This window comes from Carlito syrichta, unplaced genomic scaffold (assembly GCF_000164805.1).
Source record: "Carlito syrichta isolate Samal-C Ts95f unplaced genomic scaffold, Tarsius_syrichta-2.0.1 Scaffold312037, whole genome shotgun sequence".
Taxonomy (NCBI): domain Eukaryota; kingdom Metazoa; phylum Chordata; class Mammalia; order Primates; family Tarsiidae; genus Carlito; species Carlito syrichta.
In genome coordinates this window covers 277,265-295,487 of record NW_007256133.1, presented here as the reverse complement: position 1 = coordinate 295,487, position 18,223 = coordinate 277,265, and the positions used below count along the sequence as shown (strand labels likewise).

The 18,223-nt window shown below is 41.3% G+C and overlaps 1 pseudogene; it reads left to right on the top strand.

Annotated features, from left to right (window-relative positions):
- The first annotated feature begins 9,122 nt into the window (after positions 1–9,122).
- LOC110596662 lies at positions 9,123–12,159 on the top strand (annotated as a pseudogene).
- The last annotated feature ends 6,064 nt before the right edge of the window (positions 12,160–18,223 follow it).

The following is an 18,223-nucleotide window of genomic DNA, read 5'->3' as shown; positions in this document are numbered from 1 at the left end:
GAAATCATAAAGTAACTAACAAACACAAGAACTGAGAACTGGGAGGGAAAGAACTCATGTTTTTGATAACCTCTTTGAGCACTGGATTGCCTGCCTTTAGACTTCACACTATCGGAGAAGAATAAATGCCCTTTTCTGCTTAACATATACTCTTAGGTATCTGGTTACATTTGAAAACAATCTTAATCAAAACACAATACTTTATTTCCCCTGTGAAGTACGCTGGAACATTGTAACAGAGTAAATGATCAGTCATGCTTTTCAAATGACTACTGATCATTTTGTATCGTGGACATGGAGAAATCTGTGTTTCATCTTTGACCATAAGTCTACATTGATGACTACTAAGAAGAGATTACTCATTAATTGAAGACAACTTTATAAGATTTCCCTTTCAACTGAAAATGTATTTGGAAAACTGTATTTCTTGGAATTTCTTTTAAACTGAGTGCTGTGACCCATAATATCATTTCAACAAAAGTCTTAACTCTTAAAAGTCAAAGAGTATCTTTGTTGTTGTTATTTCTCTTGTTATTTCTGGCGTTCCCATGCTATGTCATCCATTATCAGGTGTATTTGTTTTGTGGGGAGGCCCTGTGAAAATGTATTTATTGTGTTAGGACAAAAGTCATGCAACTACAAGCAAATAATGAATTCTTGGAGTTAACAGATATGGAGAATCCAGTTTATGTGTATGTAGAAAAATTCCTCTTTTGTTTGAATGCCTGGGCTTAGCAGCCATTAAAACATCAGCAGTTCTGACAGCAATTAAACAGTCTGGAGTACTTGACTCCAAATGCTCATTTGCATTTTGCCTTCGTAAATCTGCACACTGTATCCAAATGATCTGTACTTGATATTTGAAAAACAACATCCCAGCAAATTACTCCAAACAGACCCTAATACTTGAACAGAACTTTAGACTCACAAAATGCTTTCATGCATATTACCTCATTATTTTTAATGGCATTTATCAATAGTCCCCATTCCTTTGTTAGTGAATAACTACTTTATTCTTTGGTTCACCAAATCTAACTATTTATTGATTGACGTGTCTACTATGTTAGCTTCTGGGGCCACAATGATTGCCAGACGTGGCTCCTGCCCTTATGGAGTTTCAGCCTTGGGGGGAGCAAGGTGTTGGGTCAGGACATGCAGGGTCCTGTAGAGAGAGGGGCCAGGGTAGAGGGGAGGCTATGATAAAGGAGTGAAGCAGCCTGGGGATGGAGAGCAGAAGGGTTTGAGAGCGACTTAAAAGTCAACAATGCAAGATTTGGTGATGGATTGACTACAGGGAATAAGGTGGAAGAAGTGTCAAGGGTGATTCTTCAGTTTCTAATGTGTGCAGCTCAACAGATGCAGTGGCGTTTACTTAGACATACAGAATGCTGGAAAGATGCCAGGTTATGGGGAGGCCATGATGACTTCCCCTGTAGACATGTTGGGTTGCATCTTTGAGATATGCGAGAAGGATATCTGGCATTGGCAGCTGATACACAGGCTTGGTGCCCAAAGGAGATGCGTCAATAAATGAGACATCTGCACAGAGGTGGTCACCCAAGTCCTGGCCATGGGGAAGGCCCACCAAAGAGAGAATACTGTAAGAATAGGAAAGACAACAGCAGCTAGGAGGGAGAGCAGTTATCACCTAATAGCACTTTTCAGAGTTTTCCATTGGAAACAAAGCCCTAAATGCAGAAGGAAGTGAACATGAACAGGAAATGAGGAGGGAGGGCAATCTGTGGGCATAATTCAAAACTGTTGGCCAGGCATGGTGACCCACACCTATAATTCCAGCACTTTGGGGGGCTGAAGCAGGAGAATTGCTTGAGCTCAGGAGTTTGAGACCAACCTGGGCAACATAGCAAGACCTCATCTCTACAAAAAACCTTAACAAATGGCCAGGTGTGGTGGCATGTGCTGGTAGTCCCAGCAACTTTGGAGACTGGGGGGCGAGGATTGCCTGAGTCCAGTAGGTTGAGGCTGCAATGAGCCGTGATGGTGCCACTGCACTTCAGCCTGGGCAAGGGCGACAGAGTGAGACCTCGACTCAAAAAACAAAACAAAACTGCTGACTGCAAGTTTACACACACTTTACATTTCAGGAGTGCCTAATATATCCTGGTTTGATTTCATACAACAGAAAGCAAAACATTAAGGTTATTTACCGTGAAATGAAAATGATATTCTAGGAGACATTTATCTTCTGGCCAGGTACATCCTGTGACACAATCCAGAACTCTTCTTTCTAGGGGTATAAATACTCCATTTGAAGAATCATAAAAGCACAATTTGTTTTTAGGAGTCAGGAAATTGTAAACCGAGAGAAGCTAGGAGATTGCCAAAATCGCATGTCATTTTAGCAGTGACATGCCGGCAGCGCCTGGCTCTCAGGAACCCTAACCAGCATTCAACCTATCAACAAACATCAAACACAAGTTGATAAATATTTATCAAATACCCGCTAAGGAGCCAGGTAATGCCAGCATTTTGGGAGGCTGAGACAGGAGGATTGCTTTAGGACAGAAGTCTGAGACCAGGCTGGGAACATAGTGAGGCCTCGTCACACAACATACACACACACACACACACGCAAAGAGCTGCGCTACTGTGGGGGCTTGCAGAAACCCAAAGAGACTGGACAGGCTCATTGAGCTCGGTGGACACAGCTGGGCTTTCTCCTGCATAGGGAATCCACTTCAAGTTTTGCATAGAAAGAGGATTCTTACTAGATGCCAAACTTTTACTTATTTATTTTTTTTACTTATTTATTTTTTGAGTCAGGGCTGGAGGGCAGGGTGTCTCACTGTCGCCCAGGCTGGAATGCAATGGTGTAATCACAGCTCACTGCAACCTTGACCTCCTGGGCTCAGGCAATCCTTTCACCTCAGCCTCCAGAGGTTTGTTGTTGTTGTTTTGGAGTTTTTGTTTGTTTGTAGAGACTTGTTTGTTTGTAGGTCTTGCTATGTTGACCAGGTTGGTCTCAAACTTCTGTACTCAAGCAATCCTCCCACCTCAGCCTCTCAAAGTACTGGGATTACAGGCATGAGCCACTGAGCCTACATGCCAAACTTTAAAGCCAGAGTTATAATTTTGGATAGGAATTGTTTTAAACCTTTTTTTAGTTTACTGCCATCTTTACTATGTTGAGTCTTCCAATTCATGACTGCTATCTGTTACTCGTTTATTTAGATCATTGATTTCTTTTCCCTTTTTTTTTTTTTTTTTTTGAGTTTGAATCTCTGTTGCCCAGGCTGAAGTGCAGTGGCACGCTCATGGCCACCCCAGTGTCGACCTGCTGGGCTCCAGCGATCCTTCTGCCTCAGCCTTCCAAGTAGCCGGAACTACAGGTACACACTATCACACCCAGCTAATTTTTTATTTACTGTAGAGACGAGGTCTTGCCAAGTTGCCCAGGCTGGTCTCAAACCCACAGGCTCAGGCAATCCCCTTACCTTGGCCTCTCAAAATACTGGGATTACAGGCTGAGCCACTGAGCCCGGCCCTTTGGTTTCTTTCATCAGTGTTCTGTAGTTTTCAGCATACAAGTCTTATATATGCAAGAGCTACCCCTAACTTTTTCTTAGAATTAAAAATGGTATTGTATCTCTAATTTTGGTGTCCACATGTTCATTGCTAGCATATGGAAAAACAGTTGATTTTTTTCGTATGTTTATCCTGTATCTTGAAACCTTACTGAACTCATTTATTCATTCTGAGGTTTTTTGGCAGATTCCCTGGGATTTTCTACATAGACATTCATGCCATCTGGAAAAACAACCATTTAAAGTGAAGCTAAATTAAAGTGAGGTCCAAAATTTTATAGGAAATTGTGAATTGAGATTTGATCTTAAAAATAAAACCAGCCGGGTGCAGTGGCTCACACTTGTAATCCCAGCATTTTGGGAGACTGAGGCAGCAGGATTGCCTGAGGCTAGAAGTTCAAGACCAGCCTGGGCAGCAAAGTGAGATTTCATCTCTACTAAAAAAAATAATAAAATGTGTGTGTGTGTGTGTGTGTGTGTGTGTGTGTGTGTGTGTGTGTGTGTGTAGAGAGAGAGAGAGAGAGCCCAAAAATGTATACACATTTTAAGAAAGAAAAAACTGAAACTAAAATTGTAATACTCAGTATATACCCATAGCAAAGATGAACAAAAGTCACGTTTGCACATTGCTACCATTATTCAATTCAACTTTGAAAAGTAATACATAGATAACATCTCTTTAAAAGTGTATACATTTTTTAGGCAACCCCATAAATATATAAGTATATATACATAGATTAGCCAGGTGTAGTGGCACATGCCTGTAGTCCCAGTTACTCAGGAGGCTGAGGTAGGAGGATCACTTGAGCCCAGGAGTTTGAGGCTGCAGTGAACTGTGATTGTGCCACTGCACTCCTGCCTGGGCAACAGAGTAAGACCCTCGACTCGAATAAATAAATAAAACCTCCAAAAATGAAGAAAAAAAGAAAGAGGAGTTTTCTATGGCCGGGGATGGAAACTGTAAAGGCTCAGTCGTGTTTCTGCAAGGGAACTGTGGGGATTTAGGAGCCTGGGTTCTGACTGAGGTTTGAGGCTGGGTCTGCCGTGGGTCAAATTCTTGGCAGGGCCCATGGCTGAAGCTTGAGTGTAAGGACGACCCTCTTCCCCATAATCCAGCCACCTCATGAGGCCCGACCGATGTGGCCCAGCCTCCTTAACGGGTCAACATGTCACACACATATTTTAAACAATTGCCGGAGTCATATCTTCCAACAGGCGAAAGAGAACCCAGCGGGACATTCCCCTGGCTGCCATGTCTGCCATGAGCAGGGCTGCTTGACCTGCTGGTGAGGAGAAGGGTTGCCCACAGGGACTTTGGATTTCCTTCTTCATCCACGACGTCCCTTGTCATTAAAATGGGGGATCTCCTCTGAGCTAAAGGTTCTTTTACACAGGAAGCACATTCAGTATTAGTACGAGTGTTTTCCTTTCTCCAGCCATGGAAGAACTCCACTCACAGGGAGTCGTGATAAATCAGGGCATCAGCCCTTTCCGCTTGGATACCAATAAGTCCTGCATTTCAAAATTGCTGACCTAAAAAGGATACTCAAAAAGGAACACGTCCCCTTTTTTTTCTTTTAAAGAAAGCAGCACCAGAAGCAGTCTGATTTCCTTGTGTACTTAGATGCATACAAAAAAATGAGTCACTCCGAGTTTCTAAGTTTAGTTCGTAGAAACAAAGCACTGAATCATACAACTTGTCAGGGAAGACCTAGATATAGCTTTATCTAGATAACGTTCGTATTAAAAGAATCCAAAATTCTATTTTTGGGGCAGAGTTATGGGACTGGAGTTATAACTGTCTATTCACTCATAACGTGGCAGGTCAGGATGTCACTATAAAGAACGTTCCCACAGATCTACTGTGGGACTGTCTCATAGCATGGGCTGCCCACGTTCCACCAGCCACACCTCTACTCAAGGAACTCAAAAGGAACTATGAAATTAACATTGAGAAAAACACCCGTAAACTCAGTCTAAATGTGAATGAAATGAAGGTTTTTCAAATATCATCTTTGCAGCTCATTGGAAAGAAAATAAAAATCTCTCTATAAAACATATTGGCTAGATCATGAATGAGATCTTTAGAACATTCTGTTTCTGATCCGAGCTCGAATCTTCCTCCAAACCAAAACAACTCTTTTAGAAGCCAGATATGATAGAATCTGTCTATACAAAGTGACTGGCCCTATTTTCTGCATCCTTCCTTGTAAAGCAGGAGTCTCCTCTTCTGTCTTTGATACTCTTAAATCTTACTTTTATCATCTCTAATACATACGAACAACCCTTCCCACTGTCCTGATAGTCACATGATTGTGAAATGTCAATCCACAATCACAAGCGATTATGGATAGAAAAACCATGAAATAATTTTTAAAACAACATAACAGTTGAGCTACCTCCTTTCACCACTCTGCCCTGCTGCCTCCCACAAAAGTAAATTAAGCAAAACAAAATTATTTGCTGATGCAATGCATTCCAAAGCCATGATTTCGGGGGAGTCTATGGTGTTTGGAATCTTTACGTTATTGCTCTCCCACCCATGAAAGGCTCTTTTTGGTAAGATTTCCTGAAGTCTGGGATAGCATTTGTCACATGCTGCAATTACGTTCGGTCCCACATAGAGTCTTAAAGAATGAGGGTCAACAAAACTTTTCAGTATGAATATTTTGTCAGGTCTATTTTTATCAGGGTCACTCTCTCTGCTGCATGACTTTGTTCTTTGGCCCCTTACAACATGAGTCTGTACACTGCACACTAGTGAGAACTTGCACGTGCTTCCACGAGATGATAACAGAACAGAAACGAGTTGAGAAGTCATGTTAGAATTCCCCCAACGACCGCCCAAAGCCTTTTTGGTTCTTTGAAATTGATTTAAGAACTTGGACACGTATCCTTACTTACCATCCTCACAGTTATTTTTTTTATTTCTAGATGGGAAAATATAGTTTATTTAGAAAGTAAATTGGAGAGAGAGAGAGGAGAGTTACCTCCCCAAGGTAGGGGAGGGGACCAAAGCTTAGGAAAACATGGCGGCCATAGCTCAATGAACACATTGCCTGGCCAGTGCTTAACAAAAACAATGGCCAACATTATTATTCAGTGAATTCTTTCTAAGTCCCAGGCCCTGTGCTGAGGTCTTTACAAGTGTTCAGACCTCACCATCACTCTTCAAATTAAGGACTATTAATATTTGCTATTTTGCAAATGAGTAAAAGCAGGCTTGGAAAGCGTCACTGACTTGCTCAGATCACTTAAGAGTCAGCTTGTCTTATTCTAGAGCTCAGATTCCTAAACACTTTGCTAGACTGCCTGGGAAGGAAATCCAGAAACAAGGAGGTAGAAAACCAGAAATTATGATCTAGCCATGTGCAAAATACACATTTGCTGTAACTTTTATAAAAAATAGCAGACATGCTTTGAAGCTGTTTTGAAGTGACACGTAGAAGATAAAAAGAACTGTTGCTTTTTCTTGGACTAGTATTTTTGTAGGACTAGACAGGACCCATGGACGAGCTGCAGATGGAAATGGCCAGATATTACGTTGTCCATCGTCATTTTGCCTGATTACAGAGGTCCAATAAAGAAGTGAACACCATTCTATAAACCCATCCCTCATGGGTCTCTGCCAAGTGTCCTGGGACTATATTTCCATCTTGTCCTCTCTGACCTGTCAGTCCATAACTAACCTAACTAATATCATTGACTTAAAGAAAACCCAAATCTCCAGGTATTTACGGGGGGGAAAGAGGGCTTTCATTCTCAAAAAGCCTCTTTCTTCTCTTCTTTATCAAAGGTGATGTTCAAACCAGCTCGGCCCGAGACACAGCTGAAGTTGGAAGCCCTCGCCTTCAATGATAGACACAGCAGCCCGTGCGGTTAGGTACTGCTCAGAGCTGCACTGCTATTTACTGCCCAGACACAAAATAAGGCAAAGCCTTATTTTGCTATCTCTTCCCCTCATTCTCTTAAATAAGATTGAAAGATGTGCTCAAAAACGCCATTGGCTTGACTTCTATGGTATTTTTAATCAAATCCCAGCATTCGGTTCTCCTGAACACCAGTAGAACCCTTGAGTAGCCACAAGTCAAGTTTCCCAACCCTGTGAACAGGAGGTGGAGGAAGCCTTTCTCCAGGTGGGGGTGGGGCGGTAAAAACTCCCAGCCTTCTTCAATAGGGTCTGAGCCCTTAAAGTGAAAGTACTTGTTATTTGTCTTTGGCAAATAAAACAAACAGCAATTCTTTGATCCTTAGGAAGCCCTTTCTTGTGAAGGTTACCTTCTGTCTGACTTTTATGTTTCAGCATTCCTTGTATATTTAATTATTTTAAAAAGTTTTGTTTTAAACTATTAGACTTTTTCAGCATTGAAGATAAACATGGGCATGCTTTGTTAGAGATTAAAAATAAATTTCACACGAAACTGCAAAATGGGGCAAAGATAATACCGCGTAGGGTCAGTATGTTCCAAAACACAATTCTCAAGGGACCCCTCCAAACACACTGATTCATTAGAATTCTTATTCTGAAGAGTTTCAGGAAGCCCCGTCTCTAACCCACCCTTTCCTGAAACTGGTGAAAGTATGAAAAAATAATAATAACACCGAAGTGAAAAAAGAACCTCAACACATCAAGGAGGCATGATTTATTTTATTTCATTTTATTGTTTTATTTTATTTGAGTCGGCTACTGCAGCCTCAACCTGCTGAGCTAAGGCAATCCTTCCGCATCAGTCTCTGGAGTAGCTGGGACTACAGGTGCTCACCACCACGCCCGGCTAATTTCTTGATTTATCGTAGAGAGAAGGTCTCGCCATGTTGCCCAGGCTGATCTCGACCTCCTGGGCTCAAGCAATCCTCTCGCCTCAGCCTCCTAAAGTGCTGGGGTTACAGGCGTGAGCCACTGCACCTGGCCTTGTCTGTTTTTAGACTGTGACTGTTTTCAAAAGTACATTGACACTAACCTTGTAATAACTTTCAAACAAGGAACACACTGGGATAGCAATTTTTTTTTAAAATTACATTTACATCTCTCCATAGAAATGCTATCAAACTATTGCTTTTTATCCCATTTGGGTATAATGAGTAGATCTTGTTATTATATTAAAAACATCATCTCATTTCATACTTTGGTTGTGACCTTTTATAAATGCAGGTTTCCTTTTAGAAATATCAAAATAGAGATAAAAGAAACATAGCCGGGCGTGATGGTGCATGCCTGTAGTTCCAGCTACTTGGAAGGCAGAGGCGGAAGGATCACCTGAGCCCAGAAGTTTGAGGCTGCACTTCAGCCTGGGGCCACGGAGTGAGACTCCGACTGGGAAAAAAAAAAAAAAAGTAAAAAAAATAGGTTTCCCTTGGCGACTATTTTTTCAGGCGTATTTCTCGGGTGTTCCTTTGGGCTTCCATTGTATTCTTTCTTTCTATTCCAATTCGTGTCCTCTTTCTGTGGGTGGAATGTCGAATGTCCCCTCCCCTGGTGGGTGGTTTGGGACTGGGATGTGTGAAATTCGCATGTAGTTCTCGGAGCAGACGGTGGGTGGCGATAAAGTCCAAGCGTGAGCAGGCTGATGTAACGGGATGCGGGAGACAGACGACACCTACACGTATGACTAAGACCCAAGCAGAAAAAAAATTCTACCCCGGATCAGGAATTCTGCCCCCATTGAAGAAATTAGATCTTTAGACCCAACTGACGCTTTGCCAAAGGATTTTACATACTCAATGCCAAGGATGCTGCAACTTTTATCATGCCAGTGTCATCTGCCAAAACTAAACAAAGATGTACACATGTGAATTCAATAAAATGTTTTAAAAGTGATTTTTAGAAGTTTAGAATTGTAAGAGCCCTTTTACTGATTCAATGCTAGCCTCAGATTCCTGGAAGGGAAACATTTTCCAAAGGGAATAATGAAATAGCAAAAGTTTCTCTAAGAAAACAGTCAGAAAATGGATTACCCAAAAATGGAAAGAGAGCTGTCCCTCTGGTTCTTAGCTCAGAGTGTAATGTGATAAACCACTGCAAAGATGCACTCTTGGTTCACTGGAATGAAGTGGATTTATTTGTTATTTGTTCCCAGGACCAAAAATTGACAATTGGTTGGCCTAAATGAAATTGTTGCTATTTGGACAGGGTTGTGGAAATAAGAAAAAAAGACTTAGAAAGCTACAAGTTCAGCTGGGCTCAGTGGCTCAACCTGTAATCCTGCGCCTTTGGGAGGCTAAGGTGAGTGGATTGCCTGAGCCCGCGGGTTCGAGACCCGCCTGGGCAGCGAGACCTCATCTCTACAATAAATCAAAAAAATTAGCCAGGCGTGGTAGTGCACGCCTGTAGTTCCAGCTACTTGGAAGGCTGAGGTGGAAGGATTGCTGGAGCCCAGCAGGTCGAGGCTGCAGTGGCCGGGAGTGGCCACTGCACTCCAGTCTGGGCGACAGAGTGAGACTCCAACTCAAAAAAAAAAAAAGAAAGAAAGCTACAAGTTTGAGCACATTATTGTTCTGGCACTGGACCATTGTATAGTCTGTGAAAAGTGGCACTAAAAACGAATTAATTCAGAGTTAAATCTTCCTAAAAACTGGAGTTACATAATCTTGAAACTAGAGATTATGTGCTCTAACCTCTCTCCAAAAGCAAAAATCCCCAGAAGAGCATCTCAAAAAGATGAACTGGCAGGTGCTTTTTGGGGGGGCAGTAAAGAGGCTCTAACAACTTTTCAGAGTATCTCCCTCCATTTTTGAACACCCAATTTCAGCATTTTAAAAACTGTAGTGGGGACTCTAGTATTCACTGGCCTATTCTTCAGATCCAAGAGCTCTCTACAAGATCTGTAAATGTTTGTCTTTTCATCTGAACAACAATAAGTTCTAAATAGAAATAATATGTAAGCATGTTAGAATGAGCACTTTTTTTTTTACTTAGTAGACTTCTTCTCTTTTTGGGTGCAATTTTAGGTGTGCTGAGAAATTGAACCAAAAGCATAGAGGTTCCCATATACCCCCCTGCCTTCTTATTTTTAATCCCCTCCTCTTCTTTAGCAATAGTGTCCCACTATGTTACCCAGGCTGGAGTGCAGTGACCATCTACAGCCTCGATCATAGCACACTACAGCTTCAGACTCCTAGACTCCATAAATCACCCTGCCTCAGATTCCCAAGTAGCTGGGATTCAGGCTCAGGCCACTGCACCCTCCAGTTTTTCCGATTTCTTTTTTTTTTTTTTTTTTTGAGTTGAAGTCTCACTCTGTCACCCATGTTGGAGTACAGTGGCATGCTCACGGCCATCGCAGCCTCGACCTGCTGGGCACGGGCGATCCTTACATTTCAGACTTCCAAGTAGCTGGAACTACAGGCACGTGCTACCACACCTAGCTTATTTTTTTATTTTATTGTAGAGACGAGGTCTTGCCAAATTACCCAGCCTGGTCTCAAACCCCTGAGCTCAGGCAATCCTCTCGCCTCTGCCTCCCAAAGTGCTGGGATTACAGACTTGAACCACTGTGCCCAGCCTGATTTTTAACATCTTAAACATGAGTGTGTTACATTGATCACAAGTGATGAGCCAATATTGACACAGTATTATTAACTAAAGTCCATACTTTCCATTAAGGTTCACTCTTTGTGTTATTTTATGGGTTTTGGCAAATGTAGTGACCACTTTTTATCTGAGGAGCACCATCAGATATTTATTTTTCAGTGCTTCCTTTTGTTTATGTATTATAGAAATATTTCTACTCTAGTTGGGATGAATAAGAAGAGAACACAGTTGGACTGAATAGGTTATGATGATATCAATTTTTGTAAAGGACAGTGACATCATAGCATGCCTCATAAATGAAAGTCTCTATGTGGTTCAGAAAAAGAAATGTGTTGGGTTTGGGTCATCACAATGTATGCATTGTTTATACCATATTGATGCTCTGAATAGTGATTCTTGTTTCAGCAAAACAATATCATCTCTCCCATCAAGACGGCTTATTGGGTGGGGAAGATGGCTACCAGAGCCTCCGGCTGGAGAACCTGCAGATCCCACCCCCACATCCGCCATGCTTACTCCACCGCAGCTGTGAAGTTCTTTCTCTATTTCAGCAGTTGGAATCGATCACACCTTTTCAATTGCACTTCAATCCTGAATTAATCTTTAAACACTTTCAAATATGGAGCTTAATCACCAATTTCTTCTTTTTTGGCCCACTTGGATTCAATTTTTTATTTAACATGATTTTTCTCTTTTTGGTTTATTTGTGAGCTTAGTTTTCTTGGGCCAGGCCTTCACAATAATGCTCGTCTACGTGTGGAGCGGAAGGAACCCATACGTCCGCATGAACTTCTTTGGCCTTCTCAACTTCCAGGCACCCTTTCTGCCCTGGGTGCTCATGGGGTTTTCCTTGTTGTTGGGGAACTCAGTCATTGTGGACCTCTTGGTATTGCAGTTGGACACATCCATTTTTTCTTGGTAGATGTATTTCCCAATCAGCCTGGTGGAATAAGAATTCTGAAAACACCATCTATTTTGAAAGCTATTTTTGATACACCAGATGAGGATCCAAATTACAATTCATTACTTGAAGAGCGGCCGGGAGGCTTTGCCTGGGGTGAGGGCCAGCACCTTGGAGGTTAAAGCAGCAGTGCCAATAATGAGATCCAGCTGGGAAGGACTTAGTGCTACCCATTGGAATTATTTTATCTTTTGCAAAAGCTTGGTAGATTTTAACTCCAGAAGCACTTTATGAAATGGTACACTTACTAATTCAGAAGCCATTTCCAGAAGTTTGCCAGTGGTTCCTCACTACACTGGTACTGAAGGTATAATCTCTTGGAGCCAAAAAACTGGAGAAATGAATATCCTGCCACCTCTAACAAGTACATAAATAATTTGAATTCTGTGATACAAGGCAGGGCTTTTTCTTCCTCTTTTTTGATAGAGGGGGCTATGGTGCAAATGGAAGTTTCAGAGAGGGCAAAACTAAATTGAATTCCATCTCTCTTTCACTGTATTAAAGCTTTTGTGTGTGGTCTTTTAAATTATGAGAATGTATTCTAGCTCCTGCATAAGTCTGAGCTCAGAGCAGTTTCCATGCCTGCTCTTTCTGTGTCTTCACAATTTTCAGTGGGATTCCATTTCAAGATTGGACATACGTGGCTGTTATGCTGTGGCTGTATACATTTTACTATTCAGAATGTGAACTTTCATAGGAAGGTTTATTTCTGACATCCAGATAGTTTGCTCTCTATCTGGGTTTCACAAAAAAAGTTGTCATCATGGGAAAAAAAGGCAGGGGGGATGGTTTTTATAGCATAGGAATTCAGCTATAGGAAAGTCAGCTATAAGCAAAAAGCTAATGTGGCATCTTATTTACACTGCTTACATTTCTCTATTAAGAAATATCCAGAGAAAAACTGGTAGTGGTCACAATTTTTTTTTTTTTTTTTTTTTTAACTATAGGAAGATTTTCATTAGTTCTGGAAAACAAGAGAGAATACTGACTTTGGAGCCAGATGAACAGATATCAGTTAGCAGGCATATGCTCCTCCCAGGCCTTTGTCTGGTTAACATTTGTCATTTGCTTCATGAAGAGCTAAGAACTTTTTCAGAGCTAAGTACCTGGATTACCTTCCCAATCAGGCAGAAGTTAGGGTACCCAGAATAGACACCTGTGTTTCACTAAATACTAGCTTATAATCTTAAGTTTTCCTTTGGGTCTCGGAAGGTTTGCATTTATACTGTTTAAGTAACTCAGAGAACCCAGAAGAGTAAAAAGGGCACCCCAGGAAAAAGATGATTTCAAATTGTTTTCATAAACAGGGTGTGGACATAGGGTCCTTTCCCAAAACTGGATTGTCTATAGTAGTTCAACCTTGGTAACTTTCCAGAATGTGAGATTTTCCTCAGAAAGATAGATATAAGCTTATATTAAACATAATAAGCATCCTTAGTGGGAATTTTCATGGTTTTTTTTTTGAAGTGACAAGTATTTTAATGTCTTTAAATGGAATTGCACAAGTAATGGAATTTAATATAAGTATTTTACATGTTGCTAGTAACTTTGAATATATTTGTTGTAATTTTATGGAATTTGGGTCAATGGGACAGTTTTTTTCCTAGGTGGTTTAAAAAACTTTTTAACGTTTAAATGCCAATTTTAGAGTGTATAATCCTTATGGGATTCTTAAGTTTTATCATATCTTGTTTTCAAGAAAACTTTTTCAGTGACTTTTATTAGAGGTTTTTTTTTATTGTTTTGGGGCTAGAAATGGGCTTCTCTAGTTTTATTTCTTCTCTCTGAATTAACTTTGAATTATCCAATTGATGAAATTTTTGCGGTAAAATTTTAATCCTAAAATCTATTCACTGACTGTTCATTTAAGGAGGGAATATCTGTACACATTACTGACTAGGTAAAACAGGAAACATTTTGAATGTATGACCTAAAGGCAGTTGGTTATGGAATTTTGATTTTATAAAATGTAAGTTTCTCAAGGTAGGATGTGTCCTGGGGGTATTGGTAATTTCAATTATTGACCTCTTGTCGATTTGATTAGCCCCACAACCAACATTTCTAGCTCTGTGTTGCTTGACGGGATACTTGTGCTTGCCTGGACATAAGGAAATGTCCTTGTTTCCCCCAACTTACCTCTCAGTCTTGATTCTTCCAGAACACACTTCCTTTTCGTAATGCAAGTCAACTGAAAGTGAGATTTGATCTATGGAATTCTGTGACCAACTAACCTTCCAAACAATTCGAGGGATTCCTGGATTCTACTAGTAATACTGAAAAGCACACCTGACTAAGGCATAGATTTTTGTTTTGGAAAGACAGTATATGTTCATTTAAAAATAAATGGACGTGGACATTGCATCTCCCTTGGTGATACATTTTATATACGTTTTGGTGTGTTTTTTCACTATGGATTTCTATTTGTTTCTCTCACTTGTTTTTCTGTGTCACTCTTATGTCCTAATATCTTTCATACCTCTTGTATAGTCTCTCGGAGCCAAGCACCAAGTTCCTGGATCTTAGTAATGAAACCCTCACTCTGTTTCTGGGGCCTCTGAAAACGAGGAAATACTGGAGTTATTGCCATGTTGGGTAACAAGCCTCCTAGAATTGTTGTCACCTATCCTGGTGTTTTACGTTGTGGCTATGTTTTCCTTTGACAGGTGAGTTTCATCTGTGTTAGTCATGACCCTGCCATTATTTTTTGTGGTCTGCATGATATCCCTAGGCTACTTGAACGTATTTTATGAGTTTTCATTAAAGCGGTTGAACTTTGAATGATCAAGTCACTTCTCTGCTCAGAAATCCAAAGTGACTTCTTAGCAAGCCCTTACATCAAATGCACACTTTCTGAATTTTTTTGAACTTTGCTCCCACTTAACAGGAACCTCAATTTAAGTCTTTTAAGGTCGGGACTTGTTCCTGACTTCTCAAGAAATTTTGACTCTAAGGCCTATTTTATTGTCTGTATGCTTTAAATCCCTATAAAGCTTCAAGTCTGTATGGCACTCTTAACACCAAATTATATATTGTCTTGTACTGTTCCTAGCTGGTACATGTATATTAGTCTTGTCTCCCTCATGAGAATGTAAGCTCCTTAAGGGCAGGGACCATGTCTTGATTTTTGTATCCACCACAGGGCCTAGCACAGTGCTTGGCACATGGGTGCTGAATAAATACTTTGTTTATTGACCAGCAAAAAAAAAAAAAAAAAAAAGACTGCTTATTTAAGTGTTGTTGACACTGTAGCTTAACTTGCCTTTAATATATACATTTGTAAATGTCATCTATAAATTTAATTTGTAAATTTGTATAACTATAAGCATAAAGACTTTATACCTAATTGTATGTTTGTCCATCATTTTAAAGTGACATAAAAAAATAATTTGTAAATTCTAGAGATTTGCAAGAATTTTTTTTTTCCTATCAGGGGCTCTGTATATGATTCAGCTGTTTTAAGTGTCAGATAGTTTTTCCCTATTTGGGGTGCAAAACTACTTCCCTGTAAATTGCACACACTCAGCCTGGCTCTGCCCTCTGAAATTTCATCCTTCCTGTACACAACAGCCCTCCAAAGAGTATTTAAATGTAACAATTGCTCCTCTGGAACTTTTTCTTTTATATTTTAAAGGGCTGAAACAGTCTAAGATAGATGGGATATGTGTCTAATTTCTGGAGGACTGATTAGAGTCCTATTCTCCTCCTCTTACCACTGTTACACACCAGGTGTTGAGACCTGAGGTTAGGATTTGCCTGTCTCATTTACCAGCCCTCCCCAAAACGAAAACAAGGTCAGCCCGGCCTGACTTGTTCTTGGTGAATTCACTTTGACTCTTCGGTGTTCTTGGATTTCTGAAGGTTCACGGTCATGTCCAGGAGGGATTCAGCTGACGAGTTTATAGTGTCAGTAATATAGCCCTCTCCCGTTGGAAACCCGTGGGAAACTGCGATCATGTTTGTGTGTAATGAGTGTCCTGGAAACTCTGTCATTCTGCACCATTTCTCAAAGAGAAGTTAGGTGGTTCCTCAAGTGATTGTTCTGAGTACTACAGTTAACAATGACCTGGGCCTCAGGCGAAGGGTGAGTGGTGCTTGTTGGAGAGTATTTTGTCACCAATAACTCAGAGCAAAGTAGTCATCACCTGAAACCTCTACTACGCCAGCTGAGGGTGCTGCTGCTTTGAGAGTTGGGATCAAGGGGGGGTCAGACCCAGAGTTCCCGTAGCATTGGGAGAGGTGTGAGCTGGTCACTTAGGTGGAAAACAAAGATGCTCTGTTGAAAGAACCTGTATTCCTATTATCCTGAAAGATTAATGTGTGTCTTGGACCAAAAAGTAAGAGTTAAATGTCAAGATGAAAGAAGAAACGGAAGTCGGTGACCTAAGGAGTTGAGTGCAGGATGGGGTGAGATTTGAGGAAATGTTCCTTCAAATAAGAAGTTGAGGACTGAAACCCGGCGTGTGATGCACTTCTGTGATCCCAGCACTTTGGAAGGCCAAGGCAGGAGGATTGCTTGAGACCAGGAGTTCGAGACCAGCCTGGGCAACATAGCAAGATCTTATCTCTACAAACATTTTTTTTTTTTAAATCACCTGGGCGTGGTAACGTGCACCTGTAGTCCCAGCTACTTGGGAGTTTGAAGTGGAAGGATTGCCTGAGCCTAGGAGGTTGAGGCTGCAATCAGCCATGATCATGCCACTGCACTCCTGGGTGACAGAGTGAGACCCCAACTCAAAAAGAAAATAATAATAATTTGAGAATTGAGGAGTCAGCATGTTAAAAGAGAGCTCATCCTTGAGCACCATCTGTACGGGTGCCCACTGCATGTGTGTGTGTATGTACATGTTTGTGCATGTATGTATGTGTGCAAGACACAGAAAAGAACCAGAGGGAAGGCAGTTTGTCACGCAGCCTCACCCTACACAATCTTAAAAGGGTAAGAATAAGAGGGAATTAAACATTCTCACCTGCTACCTCTTTAGTACTGTGATTTTTTTTGGACTGATGTTTATAATGAATGCTGAGACCTTTAAAAGGAAACTAAAATTTTTGATGATTTAAAGCCAGGGGTCCCGTCGGACTCGCTGGGGCTGAGTAAGTCTGTGTGGAAAGCCAATGTCCTCCAAGGGCAACCTTTGAGAATTCAGGATTAGTGCTTGAATGTGCTCCTGGTTGCGTAAAGCAAGCCTGGAGAGTCTGCATGTGACATGGGAGATGGATCTTGGAGCCAGACAAGCCTGGAGAGTTCTTGCTTCAGTATCTGCCAGCCTCGTGGCCTTGGGAAAGTTACTTAACTTCTCTGTTCCATGGTTTCCTCTTCAGTAAAACAAAATGATATTAGTATACTTAGCTCATGGGATTGTTATGAGAATTAAGTGGGTTAATACATAAAGTCTTTACATATCGGTCAATGGAAAATGTTATAATGTGTAAGAATTATTATTGTTTTATCATGGCCACCCCTGACCACAAAGCAGGCTGGGAACCTGAGTATGTCACAAAGGAGAAAGAAATGACTGCAGGTGACTCAAAGCAATCGTGATTCTCTGCAGGGCTATCTCAGGACTGATTCCCAAGGAATAAAATCTGTGTCAGCGGCCATGCGCAGTGGCTCATGCCTATAAAGCCAGCACTTTGGGAGGCCGAGGCAGGAGGATTGCTTGAGCCCAGGAGTTCGAGACCAGACTAGGCAACATAGTGAAACCTTATCTCTAAAAAAGGAAAATTTGTGTGGGCAAGGACAAAGGGTGGGGAGATGGCTGCAGGAGAAACTTCACACTGTGTCTGTCACACATCTTGATTTACAGGTGAAGCACAGAGACACACTGGGGCCTCCCCAAGATGACACAGCTGCTTGACGGCTAACCAAAGCAAAATCCAGGGCTCTTGCTGAAGGATTCAGTTGTTACCCATGTGTTTCTCAACTATCATGGGCCTGATGCAAAGTTTCTTGTTCATTTTTTAGACAAGGTCTTACGCTGTTGCCCAGGCTGGAGTGCAGTGGCACAATTATAGCCACCTGTAACCTTCAATTCCTAGGCTCAAGCGATCCTCCTACCTCAGTCTCCCAAGCAGCTGGGACTACAGGTATGGGCCACCATGCCCAGTCAATTTTTTTTTTTTTGAGAGATGGGGTCTCACTGTGTTGTTCAGGCTGGTCTCCAACTCATGGGCTCAAGCAATCCT